Source organism: Falco naumanni, chromosome 1, assembly GCF_017639655.2.
Source record: "Falco naumanni isolate bFalNau1 chromosome 1, bFalNau1.pat, whole genome shotgun sequence".
Taxonomy (NCBI): Eukaryota; Metazoa; Chordata; class Aves; order Falconiformes; family Falconidae; genus Falco; species Falco naumanni.
The window spans coordinates 78,385,009-78,403,980 of NC_054054.1; the positions used below are offsets into that span (position 1 = coordinate 78,385,009).

The window sequence follows — 18,972 nt, forward strand, 5'->3', positions numbered from 1 at the left end:
AAAGTGTTTTATGAATTAGTGTTCTAAATTGAACTTGGCTGTCCAATATTCTGAAGTTTTTTGAACGATTCTTGTTTTCTGTGCCAATTGGGGAAGGTGCCGTTCCCCTTCTGCCATTGCTTAGCTATTGGTTTCAACAGTCGCACCCCAAAGCTGCAGGAACAATGAGTATCTTGCAAATGGTGCATAGTAGCACCAGCAACAAGTAAACCAAAGCCGCAGTAAAGTGTGAGTAAAACGAATGCGGTAGCACAGGCTGGCAGGGCGGGCGGAGGAATGCTTGGGGGGACACACGAGTCACCACAGCCCCTTGCCACCCCTGGTGACACCGGCTGCGCAAGCCGCACACGGCGGCTGCTGGCTCTGCGCAAACGGGCGCTGCCCGACATCCGAACCGCGCGGCGCCGCACGGAGACGGGGGGAGGCGCACGGCGGCCGGGCACCGCCGGCCCTCCGCCGCACCGGGCACGGCCGGCCACCGCCGGCCCTCTGCCGCACCGGGCACCGCCGGCCCTCCGTCGCAGCGCTCCTCCGCCAAGCCCCGCGGAAGACCCGTGGCCGCGCAAGGGGCGCGCCGTGCCAGCGGGGGCAGCGCGCCTCCCCCGGTACCGCTGCCGTCCCCAGTGCCGCCCCCTCCCCCGGTCCGGCCGCCGCCCCCGGTGCCGCCCGCCCCGGCCCTGATTGGGCCCGCGGGGAGGCCCCTCCCGCCGCGCCCCCGCCCGCCCGGGCGGCCCCGCCGCCGCGCCGCGCCCGCTCCCCAAATACACCTTGGCGGCAGCGGGGAGCGCACGGCGCTTGCCCAGAGCCCTCGGTGGGGCTGCGCGGCCGCGGCGGCCCCCGCCATGGTGAGTGAGCGGCGCCGGGGCGCGGAGCGGCGCGGCGGGGACCCTGGACAGCGCTGGGACGGGGCGCCCGGCCGTGCCCGCGGGGAGCGGGGCTGGGGGGCCGGGGCGGTGTCGGGCCCTGCCCGGCCGTGCGGTGCGGGGCTGAGCCCCGGGAGCGGGCGGCGGGCGGTGGTGTCGCGGGGAGCCCTCGGCACCCCGAGCCCCGCTGGCGCCGTGCCCCCGGCCAGGTGCGGCCTCGGGCGAGATAACGGGGTGGGGAGCGGGCCGGGGGCTTCAGCCGCCAGGGGCACGTCGGCGGCCTGTGTGCATCCTCGGCTTTCTAAGAATTCGCTGCTGCTGGTGCCCGTCGAGCTAATTAAACCCATTCAGGCTCGATTTACTGCATTACACCTGGGTGAGGCTTCTTACCGGGTTTTCACAGTAATTAGCACCGTTGCACTGCATGAGTTAGACACAAAACCGGCATTTAATCACATACTCGATGCTCTAACAATAACTTCATTTTTGCATTTGCTATTCCAATTCTTTTTTTCTTTCTTTCTTTCTTTTTTTTTTTTTTTTTTTTTTTTTTTTTTTTCCTAGGAAGAATAAATGAAACCAAAGCTGTGTCATATTCATTATGACTGGCAGTTTACTTTTTTACTTTTTTGGTCGGTTTTCTTAGCTCCACTATTCTTTCTGTGTGTGTGGGGTGGGGGGTGTGTGTTTGTTTTTTTCCCAGTACTTTAGGCTTGTAATTCCCTTTCTGAGTGGGTGGAGTTGTTTCTGTGGCTATGGTTCAGCTACCATTACTCGCCTAGGCCTAGTAGTCCCTTTGTAAAATTATCTTTAGTATAAACACGAGACACTTGAAAAGTTTTTCTTGTATGTAAAGCATCTTACGTATTCTCTCAAGCTTGATGTAATGCTGCTCCTAAAATGGCTCTATTTTAGCAACTGGTCACTTAGTCTGTGTCTGTACTGAGATGACTTTCTAAGTTCAAAGGGCGAGTTCTACGTTCGAAGGGTGAATTAACAGGAAAAAAGTCCTGAGCAAGGCAGTATTGCTAAAACCAAGTGTGGTGGTGCAATGCACTGCTCGTGATACTGTTTGGGCTGTGCACCTTCACCGGCCTGTGGGTGACACGGTGCTGTGTCCGGGCTGGTCTAAAGGGAAATGGTAATGCTTTTCAATGGGTGAAATATTAGTAGGAAAAAAGAAATTCTTATCCACTCCAGTTTTCCATTGTGAAGCCTCTGAATACAGAATTACAGAATAATGTAACAGAGTGATTTTTGCGTAACAAGTGTTAAGGCTTTAATTATCTTTCTGTGAATAGAACAAAATGTTTGACTTATTTGGAAATGGTCTAATCTTACAGTTTTTCCCAAGACAAAACTCCCAGTGCAGCCAACTCCCTTTTCATGTAGTTATGATTAAGATTGTTTCCAAACTACAGAAAGTAGGTGCAAGGAAGCATACACTTCAAATCGCATAAACAGGTCTGCTGCTTTTCTAGGGTTAGGAACAAAAGGTGGTGGCAGCTCATGCTGGAAAGAGATTCTGGTAACAAACTATTTTACATAATTAATCAGAGAAGTTAAGCAATTTAAGCAACCAGAGAATGCATGCAAATGTGTTACAAATGCCAGCATGGGAAGTTCTCTTTATTGTAGAGAAGTTTCTTCCTTGGATTGTGTTGCTCTGGGGTGCTACGTATGGCCATACATTCTGCAGCTGTGATGACTGTTCTCTTTGCTTTGCCAATAGCAAGAACCTTAAATGAACTAGGTGATTGTGAGGAAGCACAGGGAATGCTGTAACAGTGAAATAAAAGACTTTATGCTTCACGTTCTCAGAAGAGAAGAGCAACTGCTGAAATCATGCCGGTGTAAAGCAGGCAGGAAAAGCAGGAGAGGCGAAAGAAGGAAATCGCATCTTGAGATCTCTTGGTTGTATTTTTTTTTTTTTCTGGGGAGTTACGTAGCTTGCAGCTATTGTGAATCATGACAGTGTAAGATCGTGAGGCAAACATTGGAGGAGAAAGTAAGGGATTTAGTTTTTCTGCAGTGAGTTTCTTACCCTTTTTTGACATTATCAATAAAATGGCTCACCATCCCTTCTCCCCCTGGTTCACTTACTGGGTATTTGCTTAAATTATTCAATTAAGTTTTCAATGAACCATTAAAAATGAGAAGTCAAGGTTAGTCTTTAATGTTGTGTCCATAAAAGTAAGTACTGAAGTCTTGTATGTTTGTCTTATTCTGATTAATGCTTTCTTTAAAAAATGTTTTTAAGCATTCTGTGACAGTCTGTTTCAAAACAGATCCCATAGTGAAATCAAAACATAAGTAAGAGTTTATAATAAAATCTAATGCTCAAAATATCAGTAGCAGTCAAAATCTGGTTATGTCATGTAATAAAAGGCAAAATATCACAGCCATTATGAAGATAAATGCCATCTGTTTGAAATTCTAAAAGAGAGAGAGGGGGAGAGAGAGGCTCAAAATAAGAATCCAGGAAGTCAAGGTAGAGTTTGTAGCAAATACAGTTGTTTTTCTCTTAACTGAAAGTTGTTGTTGAACAAAAATATGTGGTAAATTGTATCTTAGTTTAAAAAAAAAATAACAAAGCACCACAGTAGTCTAAAGAAGCAGACACAACCTTCTAAATTATCAACAAGAAAATATTTATTAGAAGGTACTGCCTGTATTTTGTATCCACTCCGTAGACATGCAGCAAGTTTCCTTTTCTGATACAAACTTACTCATTTAAGAAAAAATCAGTCTGGGTAAAAAGACGACTTAAAATAGTTATTGGAAGCCTCAGGGCGTGTTTGAATGAATTTTGTTGTAATGGTATTCAGAAAACATTATTTCTCAGCTTGCACATTTTATTAGCAAATGAAAATGGAGCCATGGAGAGCTGCCATTAGTTTCTTTGCTAGAATTCCTTGCACATTTTGTACTATTTCATTTTTAAAGACCTTTATTGTCTGTGGTTTATTAAAATTCACGACATTTATTTAGATGCTTAGCATTGCATTTCAGATTATTAGCATTTGAAATTTAAATTAAGCCAAATTTGACATTACTTTGAATATTCTTTTCTGCACGTTTTGAGCATCTGAGATACAGTTCTAACATATATGATATATATTCAGCAAGTCTTGCATGACTAGTTGTACCAAGAGTGGATATTCAAGTTTATCATTGAACAGATATTATATTTTTAAGTTAGTGTTCAGGGCATAAGCTTTGTTCAAGAAAGCAACACAGGACAGAATGTTAGTATCTATTTAATTCTAAATTTCTGATAGGATCTAAGCATGTGCATAAATGCACTACGGCTTCTAGCTCATGATTTGTAATAAAGGCAACAAAATTTAAGAGAGTGCAGGTTTTTGTAAGGTTTTTGCTTATAGATCCACCTGCTATGAAACAATCAAAAAGACTATGTTAATATCTCTAATGAAGCCTTTTACTTCTAACACAGGTATTGACTGTAACTTACTTAGCAATATGCTGTTCTTCTGGGTTTTTTGGTTGTCCTACTCAGGTGATGCCACTCTTAGGTCGGGGCTAGTGCTTTCGTGTCATTTTGGCTCCTGGTTTGTGGCCTGTAGCTCACACGGGATGCTTAGTTATTTTTGTGGATGGCAGAGTCTGGAGCAAGCTGACATCTGCTCCCCTTTCACAGGGGTGCAGGTTTCACTGCCGTCAGTTGTTCTGCTGCTTCATGACTGAAGTCAGAGCAAATACATTCTCTAGGGGTTAATTTTACTTTACTGTAGAGAGACGTCGCCAAGTCCTGTTTGTGGCTTCAGGCCCCAAGTAAATTTGAGCTTTAGGCCTTCCACAGGCCTTCAGCCTTTGAGAGAATCCCACCCCATCAGAGCAGTCTTTTGTGAGACTCACTTCTACTTATTTTTCATTGCATTTTCTATCATGTGATAGTTCTGTTAAGTGGAATCAGTGCCCTTGCTAAGAATATTACTGCTTTCACGTTTAACTGCAGAGTATTTTAACTCATGTTATGATTTGATTGAAGTGCCCGGTTCCGCAGCTCAGACCCTCGCCGGAGCATTAGGCACCCTCCCTGCTCCTTGAGCTCAGCGGTGTTGTGGTAGACATTATTCTTGATTTTACTGCTCCAACTCCTTCAATTAGTTCCTTTGTGTTACTTAAAGGCCAACTTGTGAATTGATTTCCTTCTTCCACATTCATACTAGGAGTTGCTGTTCCAAGAGGACGGTGCCCTGCTAGCAGAAGTATTCAAACAAGCCTCGTGCAAGTCAGCACCAGTAGGATGATTTCTTACAAGGAGCACGCGAGGCCTGGATGATAACCGAGCTGTGACCTCGTGCATTATTTCTGAGAGGATATTTCTGTGACGAGACCTGTCCATACCTCTTGTGCATATGTGTCTGTCTGAGCGGGACAGGACACTGTGCTGTCCCTGCTGGAGTGCCAAGGCCACTTTCTCTCTGCCCTAGGGCACAGTGAAAAAGGCATGAAGACTTGGACCCCAGCACAGGGCTATGGGGCACAGAGCTGTCTGAAACCCTCTCCTGGGGCTGTTCGACTGTGCTTTGCACTTTACGCATGGCTATGCCCATTGATTGTTTCGGCTGAGGCCATATAGAAAATAGGTCAGCCATACAGTGGCTCGGGAAGAGTGCTTTAATTGTGGGGAGTGTGATCTAGGGTGTGTGCATCGTCATGGAGGAGGCTGGAACCAGTTCCAAAGATGTTATCAAGCATTGTGGAATCTAGCCCTTAGACAGCTATTGGTATGAGAGGGTTGCAGGGAATAACCCGGGCAAGTCATCTGATTGTTTCAGTGTGAGTAAAAATTTCTTACTAGAAGGTGAAGTCCTAAAATCCTTTAATTATTTTCTCCTCCACAAACAGAAATTGAAAGAAAAATGCATTCATTAAGTGACTCTCTTCCTCAGCCCCATTCTAAGGTATTCAGAACATAAATATATCACTCCTTTGGTGAAACTATATTTTGTGGGAATCCACTTGGTGTAATTCTAGAACATCGTCGATTCCAGAGGGTGCAGTAAAACTTTCCATGATGCCACATAGAGTATTTGCTGCTCAGCTCTCCACTTTTAATAAGTAATAGCACAGTTATTTTGGGGATCCCAGAAACAGGTTTCTCCATGGTGTGTGAGAAAGGGGTGTGTTGTACAGTGGTGATTGCCTTTCTAATGCTGACCAAGGTAAATGTGTGTTTAATTTTATTTTAACCTTTCATTTCACTTGGCGCTTGATACAGATGGAGACTGACAAAAGTTGTTCAGGGAAAGCTGATTTCCCTCCTCAGCAAATACAGAAACTCTTCACACATGAAAGAGCATTAGTAAAAGCCTGACTACAATGGAGGAACACCTCAGCAAGATTTCCAGTTTGTTGCATGGAAAAATTGGGATTTTGTATTTGCTCATAATTATTTCCATGATTTGAAAACACAAAGCAGTATACCCACTTGCTGTTTTCTGATTAATAGGGAGGGGTACCTGCTTGTATTAGTAGCTGGTGGCTCCCTAGTCCTGGCTGCAGGCACCCTGGAGCCTAAAATACTCACTGCAGTCCCTGTTTTAAATAGCACTGCTAAAAATGGCAAAATTTCCATGTCTTTGAAGAAAGCGTGCATCAATCTAATTTTTTTTTGATTTTTTTTTTCCTTTTTGCCAAAATTGTCTTCATAGCTGTCTGTTTGCACTGGCAAGCTGAGAGTGCAAAACCGCTTGCCTCATGTTGAGAAAAACATTTGGTGGATTGATAAATGGTTCAAATTTTGGTGAAAATATAGCCATTAGTCCATAGAACTCACAAAGCATATTTAGAGATAGGATGTTAGAATTTCCACGTGGGAGGAATGGTATGAAGGGAAGGACAGTCTTGTGGCTTAAGAAACTTATCAGGGCTTTTAGACAATGTGGAACTATTTTATTTTTCCTCAAAAACTTCAGGAAATAATGACAGGAATAATTACAAGTAATGTTGGATTGAATTAAATGCTTATTTTGATGCAGTGAAAGGTTCCCAAACAGGTTGCATGTTATTACTGAAACCAGCCAAGAGCGAATGCCTTTCCTATAAGCAAGTACAGTCTTCAGAAATGAGAGAATGAAGTTAAACCTGGTGTGTGTTAGGCATGAAGCTATCAGGTGAGGATACCTTCCTTGTTCTACTTTTATATATAGCACCTACACACTTTTCTGAACCCTACCTGCAAAATCTATTTGCATTTCACTTGTAGAAATGTGCAAGTGTTTTGATCCCATATTTATTTTTTAAAATATGTCTGCAAATTTTTATAAGGTTTGACCTGAGTTTTGTAAATCACTCAGATCTACTAAACTCATGGACAAAAATACTTGTGTAACTCTGTTAAAGAGATCTGGATACACTTAGCTCAGCTGCAGTGCGATCTCCAGTGTGCCTGATTTCCCCGCATCTAAAAGAGGCATCGTAACACCTCCTTTCATCCTCCATTCTCCTGTCTGAGCTATTCAAAGGCAACCCCTTCTGATCAAACATCAGCTTTTTATTGTATATTTGTGTACAGCCCTGATCTTATTTTGGGCCTTCTGGAAACTTAAAATAAACAATACATCTAGCAACAGTGATGGAGAAAAAGAAGAATGCAAGATAATGTTGGCACAATTTCTGTGCTGAGCAACCTGCTCAAGGATGAACTGACCAGACCGGGGTGTAAACGCCAGTATTTGAGTTTAATCAAAGGCTCCACGAGAATTTTCACATGTTGACCAAGTATCAATCTCACTGACCGAGTGGTGGCCTACATGAGTGCTAAAAGATAATGAAATAGTTCCCTTCCCAGACAAAAACATTCGGTTGTGTGGTGGAAATGACACAGCGTAGAGGAGACTTGGCTTCCAGTAAGCAGTTAGGCATTTTAATGGGCTCATGAGGCTACGTGTGTAGTATGACGCTGAAAATCTACAGCTGGTCTGAAAATCAGTCTCAACTTAGATCAGCTCTGGACTTACTTTGCGTGTCACATGCTCCAGATGTGTGGGAGATGCAGCATGATGGTGAACTGTATGTGGAAGAAGTCGTTGACCATAACTGGTAAATTTTAGAACCAACAGAGTCACGGCTTAGTCGAGGTTTGAAGTATGCAGCTATACCATGCATGAGATCGTGGTGGGCATCATGACAATGATTATGCTCTTAGAAGATGAGTGACCGGCACTAGTAAAACCATTTTAAACGGTAGCTTAATATAATATATAAAATATGGTTTCATGCTATCTTCCTTCCAGTTTCTCCTTGAAAGTAATTTGCATTTCTAAGCAACACTAAGTTCTAAGCAAAGATAGGTTTAAACAATAAAGGGGAATTAAAAGGTAAAAGTATCTTTTCAAATAGCCTTTGAAGCGGTGAAGAACCAGGAGCACTGATGGAATACAGGATTATGATTTACATGTAGCAAAAGCTAAAAAAGAACATCCATCTCTGCCCATGTTTTGGGCAGATTTTAGCTAGCAATAAATTGGAACAGGGAAAAAAATAAGAAATCGAAACGAGAGCAGCAGTGGCACAAAAGCATCTAATGGGATTGATGCATTTAAAAAACCCCAGATTTTCTTGCAGTTGCTGTAATGTACTGTACTGTAAATGGCTGACCTATCTGATGCTGGAATAAATATGCCATAAAAGGTTTTCTGTGCAAGTTTTTATGTAACATATCCTCACTATTTTCTTTTCCAACTGTTACTCTACAATCATGAAAAACATTCATAATCTTTAGTAAAATATAAGTAAACACATTAAGATCTGTAATGCTAAACTTAGGGTTGGTACTCTGTCTCTTAACAAAGAAGCTGCATTACTTAGGAATGCAATCCTGTTGTCAGCTTAATATAGTATGGGCACTGTGGGATTTAGATGCTGGTAATAAACAGAATTGAAAACCCAGAGCAAAGGTTTACAACATGAATATACTGCAGAGATACTTGTGTTACTGTGAGAACTTCATTTCTGCAGTGTCAGGATACTTGTAAAGTTATCGCTTTTGTCTCGTTGGAACTTGCCAGGTACAAATATTTAAAACAAGTGTTTTGAATTTTCAGCATCACCTGCACCGTAAGCAGAAATGGTGAATGTTTCCAACCCTGTGTAAGAAGACTACACATGGTGCAGTAGACTTGCTTTCCTTGTTGTGGTTTTTTACCTGCTGAGGGTGTACACTCTGATGATTCGTGGTGCTGCTGGATGCTCCAGCATGCCAAAAGGCTTAAAAAAATGTGTTCTTCATCTTGGCAGGAAATTTTTCATGGAGGAAATGCCACCTTCCTTTATCCTTAAACTTAGGTCTCTGGTGTTATCTTCTGGGAATTCATGCGTCTCGTTCCCTCCCTCTTCCCCAGCTATACACATGGTCTCTCAGCCTTTTCATCATGGAATTTCATGTATTTCTAGAAAAAGAGGGAACTTGCTATGTAGCATCCTCTTTTTGGTTTAAAAACAAAAACAAAAAAAAAGCAAGTTGGAGACGTCCTCTTATCTGGATAAGAGAAGATAAGCAGATAAACACAGAGGTGGAACCTGTTATTTGTTATGAGTGTTCTTTTATCAAGAACCCGGTTAATGATAAATGTAACTTTCCAGTCAAAGGAGCATTTATTTTGAGGAAAATATAAAAACGGCATTCGAAACCTATTTGAAGTACTCCTCTAAGTACATATGGACTTGCTAGAGCTGGAATTAGATTTTGGATAATTTTTCAGTTTTCTCCCACAGTTCACTGTCCAGCTTTCTGCCCTTTCCCGTCTGAAAAAGCTGAGCTGTTCTGTGCTGGCTTGGAGCCACTATTCACGGCACCAGTATGCAACGTAGCAGGATGGAGATGTCCTATTATCCGGCTCCTTTTTTTGGGATTAAGATGATTTCTTAGTATAATGAAGAAAAAAACCCAAAAAGCTGTTCAGTGGTGGATGCCCATTTTACAGACTTAGAAAATGGCACACACAGAGTGGTTGTTCTCAACATTTTGGTAGGAAACAGTACTTGAGGGGCCCTTGGTGTGGGGCAGCTCCCACGCTAAAAACAAACTTTATGGTATTTGGGTCGTTCATCACTGCACAAGCTGAAGTGTTGGGACAAAGATGTTTATCAATGGCATGTGATATTCGTTTTGGCTCTCAGTGAAGTAAATTGCGATGAGCTGGTCACCTCAGTAGAGGTAACACAGCTGAGATACCCTGCGGTCCTGACCTGCCGCTCCGGGGTGAGCAGCACACAGTGCCCGTCGGTGGGCTGCCGTGTCCGCACGCCCCCGCTGCTGCTTCTCTGTAGCTGCTGCTCTCGGGGGGGATCCTGGCCTCTAGAGCGAGACCCTCAAGCTGTGTTCCTTACTCGTTTTGCCGGAGGACTGAAACCCAGAGGCTCCCAGCACTGCCACACCTTGAACTGGGAACTGGGTGCCCGTACAGTTGCTCACCTGCCGTGGTGGCACGGTGGGAGAGGGGTCTGGCTCGCGGTCACTGGCCCTGGCTGCACCAGTGCACTTACTTGTGTGCTGCCACCCTGGAACGCAGGGCAGGGCGGGCAAGGAAGCCGGGGCAGTCGTGCTTCTGTCCTGGCATCTCGGATGCACGTGCAGCCCTAACTGGTATGTCAGAAGGCCCAATGGAGAGGGGAAAGAGGTTCCTTATAGACATTCCAAGAGAGAAGTGAAATATCTTTAAAAAAACCAAAACATCAAGCTATGAAATCTTAAACAATGTGTGTCTGGCCTTTAACTTGTAAATCGGTGTCATTTAAAACAAAATACTAGGAAATAACTTTTGAAATGTCCAAGTGTAGAAAGTGTTTACTTCTTTATTAACATAGGATAGCTTCACTAAACAACGCAGCAAAACAAGGGATGTCGCTCCCTGCCTCCCAATAGGTGCTGGTGAAGCAAAACACCGAAACTAGAAATTGGGTCTTGGCAGCCAAATCAGGGTGATAAACACGTATCCTTCCCTAGCAGTGCAACAGAGAGTAATATATATAACAATCAGTTGGTTGAAACACAAGCTGTAACTACCACACAACAAAATTCCCCTAAAATCTGGAATATTGCTGAAAAGCTCTTTGAAATTATCATTTCATACTGGCAGTTTACAGAAAAATTATTTGCATAAGTACCCACCATACTCCGGTAGATTTGTAGTAGAGAAAAAGCAATATATCAACATGAGAACTGTCTGTACCTTGGCAAATTATTTTGTTCAGTTGCCCATGTTTTCCTTCTTCCTTATGGACCTTTTAATTCTTGTGTCCTTCTGTAGGCTTCCCTCTCTGCTTTCTTCTGTTTCTTTTTCCCTGCTCCTTTATTTTGTTTGTATCTCCCTTGCCTCCTTTTTATCTCTCATTTAATAGAGAACGGCAGTTATTGTGGTAAATGAGAAGAACTATGCTACCTAAGAAATGGAGCAGAGCTTTGATCTTTCAGGCTTTGGAGAATACCACGATGTTAACATCACTGCAGGCAGTGCAGGTAGTTATACAGGTGTGAGATGGAGAGCTGTGGACAGTTCTAGATGCTCCACCTAGAGTAACTCCAGGAAGATTACCCCGTGGTTCATACAGTGCACAAAGTTCAGGCTTTGTATCACAGAAGTGTATTAGTTTGGATGACAAGTATGTTTTTCGCTAAGAATTTTCCGTATGATTCTAGACATTTGGAAAATCCAAGTCCTCTGGTAAAATCATCTCCCGTGTTTTATGGAAAAAAAAATCTGCATTTTCCTGATGAGAGAAAGACCTGAGGGCCTTGCCCAAAAAGTCACAGAAGTTTGTGGGATAAAATAGCAGGAGAACCCTTATGGTTAAAATACATTTGATTTACCTCTGTATTTAAACCCTGAATTTGTACCTTGGATTAGAGGCCAGTGGCCGGTACATCCGATGAGAGGTTCTGCACTGTGTTCCTTGTCGACCCTTGCTTGGATTTCCATTCCTCCAAATCTCTTAACCTGTTTAATCTCTGATAATCTGAAATGCTTGCCACAGAAATAATCAGTGAATTTCAACAGAATTTACAAGCGTTTCAAGCCACGCATATGTTCCTGTGCCAGTTCGTGCCCAGCACTCTGGCACTAGAACAGCCAGGACTGAAGCAGATACTAGTTTCAAAAAAGCTGGATGACCCTATTTGTGGGATTTAATATTAAACTTTGATATTGTTACAAAAAGCTGCAATTCAACAGCTAATGCACTTGAATCAGTATAATGCATGCTTTGAAACCTGCTACATCTTTCCAAATGCAGCTGTTACAACTGGGAGAGCAGCACTGACCAAGGCTGCTACTATTTGGTAACATTTTGTAGCTGTCAGAATGGGTCTTTTCTCTGCTGTTTAGCACTGCTGAAGGTTTGGAAAAGTAGCATAAATGTCATGTGTTTTTCTTTGTATCGTGATCAGTGGCTCAATGATCTTCTGATTTTCACTGAAAATATTATTAAAACAAGAAGCTACAGTTTAATACTGACTTGAGAAATTTCTTTGTGAAGGGTCTCACATTTCTAGATCTGAATAACCTAGATTTCTGCTAGAGTCTGTCCCATGCATTCCTTTTGTTTCAAAATAGATGTCTCAGAGCTGAATAACCCATAAATATTTTCAGCTGATTTTTCTGCAGGGCCACGTTGTCACCTTAGTCTTTAACAACAAACCGCCACCAAGGCCAAGGGGAAGCTCCACATGGAGTATGTGGTGAGCACGGCGGTTACCTCCGAGTCAGTTCTGCTTTGCCACCTTCTCCCTGCTGCTGTCATTTGCATGTGCTGACCTTTCCTGTGCAAAAGTAATCTGGGAAACACTCTGCAATTTGATTTCTTTCACATGCTTAAAAAAATAGTAGAATAAATGGAACGGGAGGATTTGAAAGATCAGTAGCCACGATAATTCCAGCTTCCACTGGAGACAGTTAACAAGCGTCACGGATCAAACATTCTACAGTAAGCCAAAATCTACATCTTTATTTCTTTAATTTTTAGTTGTATTATAGAGATGTTATATACTAACAGCAGGCTAGTGTTAGTCATTAAGTGCATATTTACTGTGATTAATTAAACAACATTAATTTCTCTTAATACCACAAGTGCAACCACGGTATTTCACAAAACATCTCTTCTTTACATTGCTTCACCATTTTAGTGAAAGAAGCAGCCTGTGTTTTTAAAGATGATATAAATTCACACGTTTACCATATTTACCTACCTTTCTCGGCTTTAAACGTATATCTACTGTATTTTCCAGAAGAGTATTAAAAAAGAACCAAGTGATAGACTCAACAGGGAAATTAGTATTGTAATGTATTCCTAGAGCATCCAGGCTCACCGGGTGTGCTGATAGCCTTTGAAACTGGGCTTTTCAAAGGTAAGGTCCACTGCTTTTGCATACTCAGATCTTTTTTAGAATAGCAGATTTTGAAAGGGGTGGGCTGTGAATAATTATAACTGCCCGTACATTGTATGAAAAATGACAATTTTTATTTTACAAATAAAAATTAAGGTCCTAGTGTGTACTAGTGTACTGAAGGTACAGTGCACATGGCCAAGTCACAGATTTCAGTTCTTTTAAACACGCTGTGTAGCCAAAGCGTCTGTAAGCATTTAGTCAGAAAGGAAGGTGCCTGCTGGTCCTTGGCCTGCAGATACCGTGGAAGGGAACAATTGGGAAAATAGCTGATTTCTCCGCTTCTTCAGAGCTGCATCCTTTGCCATGGGCCATAGCTAAAGCAGAATCAGCAGCTGCACGATAGCTGTGAAAATACCTTTTCAACCATCTATTCTGGTTGAATACACCTCTTCAATCAATAAATTTTTTTCCCTATCAGAAAAATTACAAGGACATGACCTCGCTGCTGCAGGATAAACCGTTTTCACTAATGAGAAGTTCCTGTTACTGGCTTCCCATGCACAGTTTTTAACTTCTCCAGAATCTCAAGTGACCTCAGTGCTGTGTTTACCATCACATCTGCACACCCACCTGTGAAAACCCCAAATGAAAAAAAGCCAAGGCCATATTTTGCTTCAAAAATAAGAAAACATGCAAATCCGTATTTCTGGGACAACAGTCACAGACCTGTTAGGTTTAGTCTTATTCCTTCTGCGTCCAGAATCCTGCTATTGACTTCAGTGGGAGTTGGCCTGAGCGCTGAACTATGACTATGAAAGGTGGTTGTCAGTGATTTTTCAGTGTGAAAATGATTTTGTAGGCATTGTAAACAGAAGTGGCAGGTGGCAAATATTCAGTCAGAAAACTCCGCAGTTGAAGTCTACTAATGGAACACTTTGCTTTCTACAGACCTAGTTTTCAAACAGTTCTCTAAGATCTATAGAGTTCAGGGAAACTTTTAGTACTTTTATCTATAAAACTTTAAGTACTTTTATTTATAGACCTTGCTGTTCATTATAATTTAAAGCTGTGAACACAAAGGGAATATTTAACCATATGCACTTTCATAGGACACTACAATCAATGTCTTATATTGCTCTACCATGCTCCAGTATCTTTGGGAAAATAACAGTAATAGTATTTATGCAAACCTATGAGTCACTGGCATAAACAGTTACCCACAAGTCTCGGCAAGATAAGCGTTTCTGAAGATGTAGGAGAATTATTTTATCATCTCTGAAGATGCTTCACAGTTAAGCTAGACCATGGTTCTCAAATGAGAAGTTACTTCATGCATTACAAATTTGGAATTCTTAAATAGTTTATGGTTTCATTTATTATGAATGATGCAGCAATCCTGGCTAAGTCATGAACACTGGTTAAAGATTTCAGTAAAAAATAGCATGAGGTAAAAAGCTGTTAGATTTTGCTCTTATTACAGAATTATTACAATTATTTTTTACTCTCTTTGTTCCTAAAAGAATTTTTGAACCATGAACTAAAAAATCAGAGTTTGCAGGCATCTGGAATTGGAGGTTCAGTTAAATAAGTAAAGTTATATGCATTGGCAAGCTTGAAAGATTCAGCTGTAAGTAGGTATTTGGGAAAAATCAGTAAACATAACAATTAACAGTTACTTCATATTCTAGAACCAAGCGCTTCTCCATTTGTGACTTCTAATTCACTCTCCATCTGCTGTGGTCAAGATTTTGATCTTTACGTTTAACTCCTGCTGGCTGTCATGAGCACTGCATGTCCTCAGGGCAAGTTTTAATTATTGAAAAGAAAGAGTTCTGAAGATGTAAATGTATTTCTTAGTTTTCCTCTTAATGTTTTTCAAGAAATATTGTACTTTCACAGGCTGCAAATGCAGATTAAATGCTAAATTTAAAATTTATTCTTTTAAAGTGTGAGAGCAGTTGCCAGACACTTTGTGTTGGTCTTGCTTTGGCTTGTCCTCACTGCAGCACCTCTGTTGCGATTGCTTCCTCATCTGGGTACCCGGATCACTTAAGGTATCATCAGCTGTTTGGTTCAATATCAGTATTTCTCAAAAAAAACCCCACCCAAACCAAGTTAAATAATGTCTTGTGGTTACCTACAGCAGGTTATTTCTACCATTAGGGAGTCTCTAGCTCTGTCTCAGGAAAAATGCCCATCAGGGTGAGGGTTTTCGGGGGCAGTGTCCTCATCGTGAGCTGCTTAGCTGGTGGTATAAGCCACCCTTCGGACCAGGGGTGAGGGTGCGAGGATGTGCCATGGCCAAGGGCTACAAAAATCACCTCTATTTGGGGTTTCTTGAGTGCATGGGGGGGGAACGGGGTGCTGGGCACGGGGGGGCTGCCCGCTGGGCTATTTGCACACATTGGGTTTGACGCGCAGGAGGAGAATATTTTTCCCACGCTATCTTCTCAGCATGCCTCCCTGTTATTTGGTGCTAGCATAGGAAAAATATTTACCCTATGAAAGTACATGTGATACTTAAAATGGCAAATATATATTTCATAAGGAACATTTGGGAACCAGTCCTTCCTTTAGCTACATGCCAGAACACGGGCGCAGTAATTAGGGTTCCCCCTGTGCCTTTAATTGAAACCAGAGATGTGGCTGCAATATAACTTTCGCATGTGGAGTCTGGGCTTCTCCCAGGGCTACATTTGTGTCCAGGGATTTGCTTCACACCATTTCAGGGAAATGAGTCAGTCACACAGTCACTATTGGAAATTCAGTGCTGCTTTAAAACCAGGGTTTTCCCCTGTCCTGGAGAACACTGGTTTCATATCAAGCTGTAGAGCTTGGTGTTACTGCATGAATGCTAAACTTTTCAAGCAGCAGAAATCTGTCTCATGATGACTTTAAAATGAGACATATCAGCAGTTCGGAAGTTTACTTATGTATTCCATGAAACTGATTGTCTGCTGATTACAATAGGGACAAGATGGAAAAGGAGGTAACATTCTCTTCTCAGAAAACAAAGGTAATTATTTTCTTGATCTCCTAGCTTGGTAGCTGTCTGATGTTGCAGCAACACAGATCACAATCCATTCGACTTGGAGCACAGAGGGAAAACTTGATTGTTTCTGTTTCTTAAAACATTTCATAAAGAAAAAAAAGTAGAGAGGCGAGGAAATTCCACATTATGTGGGGAGTCTTTCTTGTAAGCAAGGTCCAGATTTTTAGCTTGCCCTGAGCAGTCATGCAGGACAGTTGCTGGGATGAATTATGACACGGAATTGGGATTTCCTAACATGTCTGGACTGTTAAAATAATAATTGGTTGCTATGACGCGTATTATTTTATCATAGCTGCCTTACCACCTTGTACTTGGCTTGGTAATCACTGTAAGTGCTGTGTTGTGTTGTGGTATTTCCTTACTACCAGAAGTTTGCTGTGCCTGGCAGAAAAGGTTTAAGTGTGCTTCTCAGAAATAGCCCCGAACAGGCTAGCTCTGGCAGTAAGGGCACTGGAACCGGGCTTGCACGGCACACAACGGCAGTTCGTGCTTTGGGGAAAATATTGTCAGACTACTCTAAAGGGCTGTGGGGTACGGACAGGTCAGAACTAGGGGTGGCTTGTCAGAAACAAGGGTGGATGTTTTGGGGAACAAGCAGGAAAGTTAATGCCTGACAAAGCATATTCCTTTTGAGAGCTAGACTGGAATTTGAGATTGCTGAATCTGGTAATTTCTTGGGTACCAGTTCATTATTGCGAAGTTCACTCTCCAATATCATGTCTCATCCTGATCCACAGAGAGGGTAATAACCTTTTCATCAGTTACTGCCTTTGCTCAGTAGCAAAACCCTGCGCTGTGAAAGAGCCTAGAATCCTGCTGGAAAAAAAGTTACTACTTTGTAGTGTAAGTAAAACCCATATCCACACAAGGGTGGTAATGATTTAGGATTGATCACCTATATTTGGGATTTCCTAGAGCTCAAGTCTTTGCCTTTGCAATTTTCTTTTTATAGAGTTATATTCTTTATGCAATTCGACCTGAGTAATATTTTAATTACATTTCTGTTGCTGCTGGAGATTTATAAATCCTATCCCTACTGTGTACTTTACCTAATATGCAAGTTACACATGATACAGTTTTAAAATTATTCTTATGTAATGACACAGTTATCCCCAGATTGGTTAGCAAATGTATTTACTGTGCTAACAACAGACCAAATTACTGGAAAGGGAAAAATGAGGCATCCTCAAATTTCAGTTGATGGGTTAGTCTCTGACTGGGGACATGCAGGAAAACATCTCACTCCTCTTCACAAGGACACATCTTTTCCAAGATGTCCTCGACCTAAGCCAGCAATTAGCAGTTTTCTGATAGGTATGACTCACTACCACTTAGAAATCTGGAAGCAGATTTGCCTGTCTCCTCCGGTTAGTTCCATCTTGTGCTTTCCAAAGCAATACCCAAACAAATTAATGCTTTGAAAGTGTGGGCACTCTGAGCATGTTTTAAGTTGACAGTGAAGCAGCCAAAGCTTACTTATTTGTACAGGATTTAATAAGACTAGTAAATGCTTCCTTTGACTTCTTAAAATATTAACTTATACATTGAGGTGGACCTGAGCAATTCTCTCTGTCTTAGAAGCCTCCTTAAAATCCTTGGAAACGGACACATCACCAGGGCTTTGATTCTGTTGCTACACACAGCACTTGAAGGAGAAAAAATGAAGTACACATCTTGCACTTCAGATTAATAAGACAAAGTGATAGGATTTCGTTATTTGCCCCGTGTTTGCCTGCGCAGAGGCACGACAGCTGAATCCGCAGTGAGCTGCTGCTGCTCGGGGTGGTGGGTGCCACCCTGCCTTGCTAGAAGCTGCCTGTGTTTTGCCTGTGCCTAACAGTCCCAGTCCCTGCCTTGCTGTGGGCAGAGGCGTGCTGACTGGCGAGGGGCAAAAGGCATCACACAGAGACTGGAGCTGTGTGGGAACTGCACAGCCTCCATCGTTTTACCGAAGGGCAGGGCAGAAGGTCACAGCTGCTTCTGTTGAGGCAGCAGCACCCGGACCACGCCGGGCTCCTGCAAGCGCTGCAGTCACTCTTGTGCTGGAGAAAGTTAGATCCAGTCAGTGGTGTCTTCTGACTGCTGCAAAACAAACTAATTTTTTTTTTAAAAAAAAAATTCTTGCTCAACATGCGGCTGTTCACCTAGCAAAGTGATAGGTGTGATTAAAAAAAAGTGACATTATAGTGTAACACCATATTCTGCCCTACTATGAGCAAGGGGTTCTGCTTGTAGTAAGACAAAAGTATTTCATGTGGCTTCTAATTTTTGTGCCATGTCAATAAGCTAAGATTATAAACTACCTTTAACTACTGTTACCAAGTGGCATTGCTTAATTCTTGTGAATATTAGCGGTTTTTACTGTATGATTGATGCATTGCACTGTATTTCATGGCACTGTAAAGGAAATGTTTTAGCAGAGAAGTATTCAGAAGCAACTGATACAAATAAGCATACAGGAAGGCATTTTGGCTGCAAGACAAGTATAGATGTAAATATACAATGAAATGTTTGCACAAAGCATTTTGAGCACTGTGAAGTTATTCTGCTCCTATGACAATACTATGTAAATTCATCTTCGTTTTTCTGAGTGGCACAGTGCCATGCTGCATTCAGCCAGGCACAAAATAAATTGGTTGCTTGTAGTTTGATCTCACAGCAGATTATTCAATTTTAATTTTCAGTTTGCTTCCCGAGGTAAA

At 42.3% G+C, this 18,972-nt stretch overlaps 1 protein-coding gene across 1 annotated transcript in view; it reads left to right on the top strand.

The window, feature by feature from the left end:
- Positions 1–722: 722 nt before the first annotated feature.
- Positions 723–18,972, top strand: part of GUCY1A1 (guanylate cyclase 1 soluble subunit alpha 1) — a 37,946-nt gene continuing 19,696 nt past the window's right edge. Inside the window, exon 1 of the mRNA XM_040600764.1 lies at positions 723–845. The gene's annotated coding sequence lies outside the window, so the exon portion shown is untranslated. The remainder of the gene's footprint in view (positions 846–18,972) is intronic.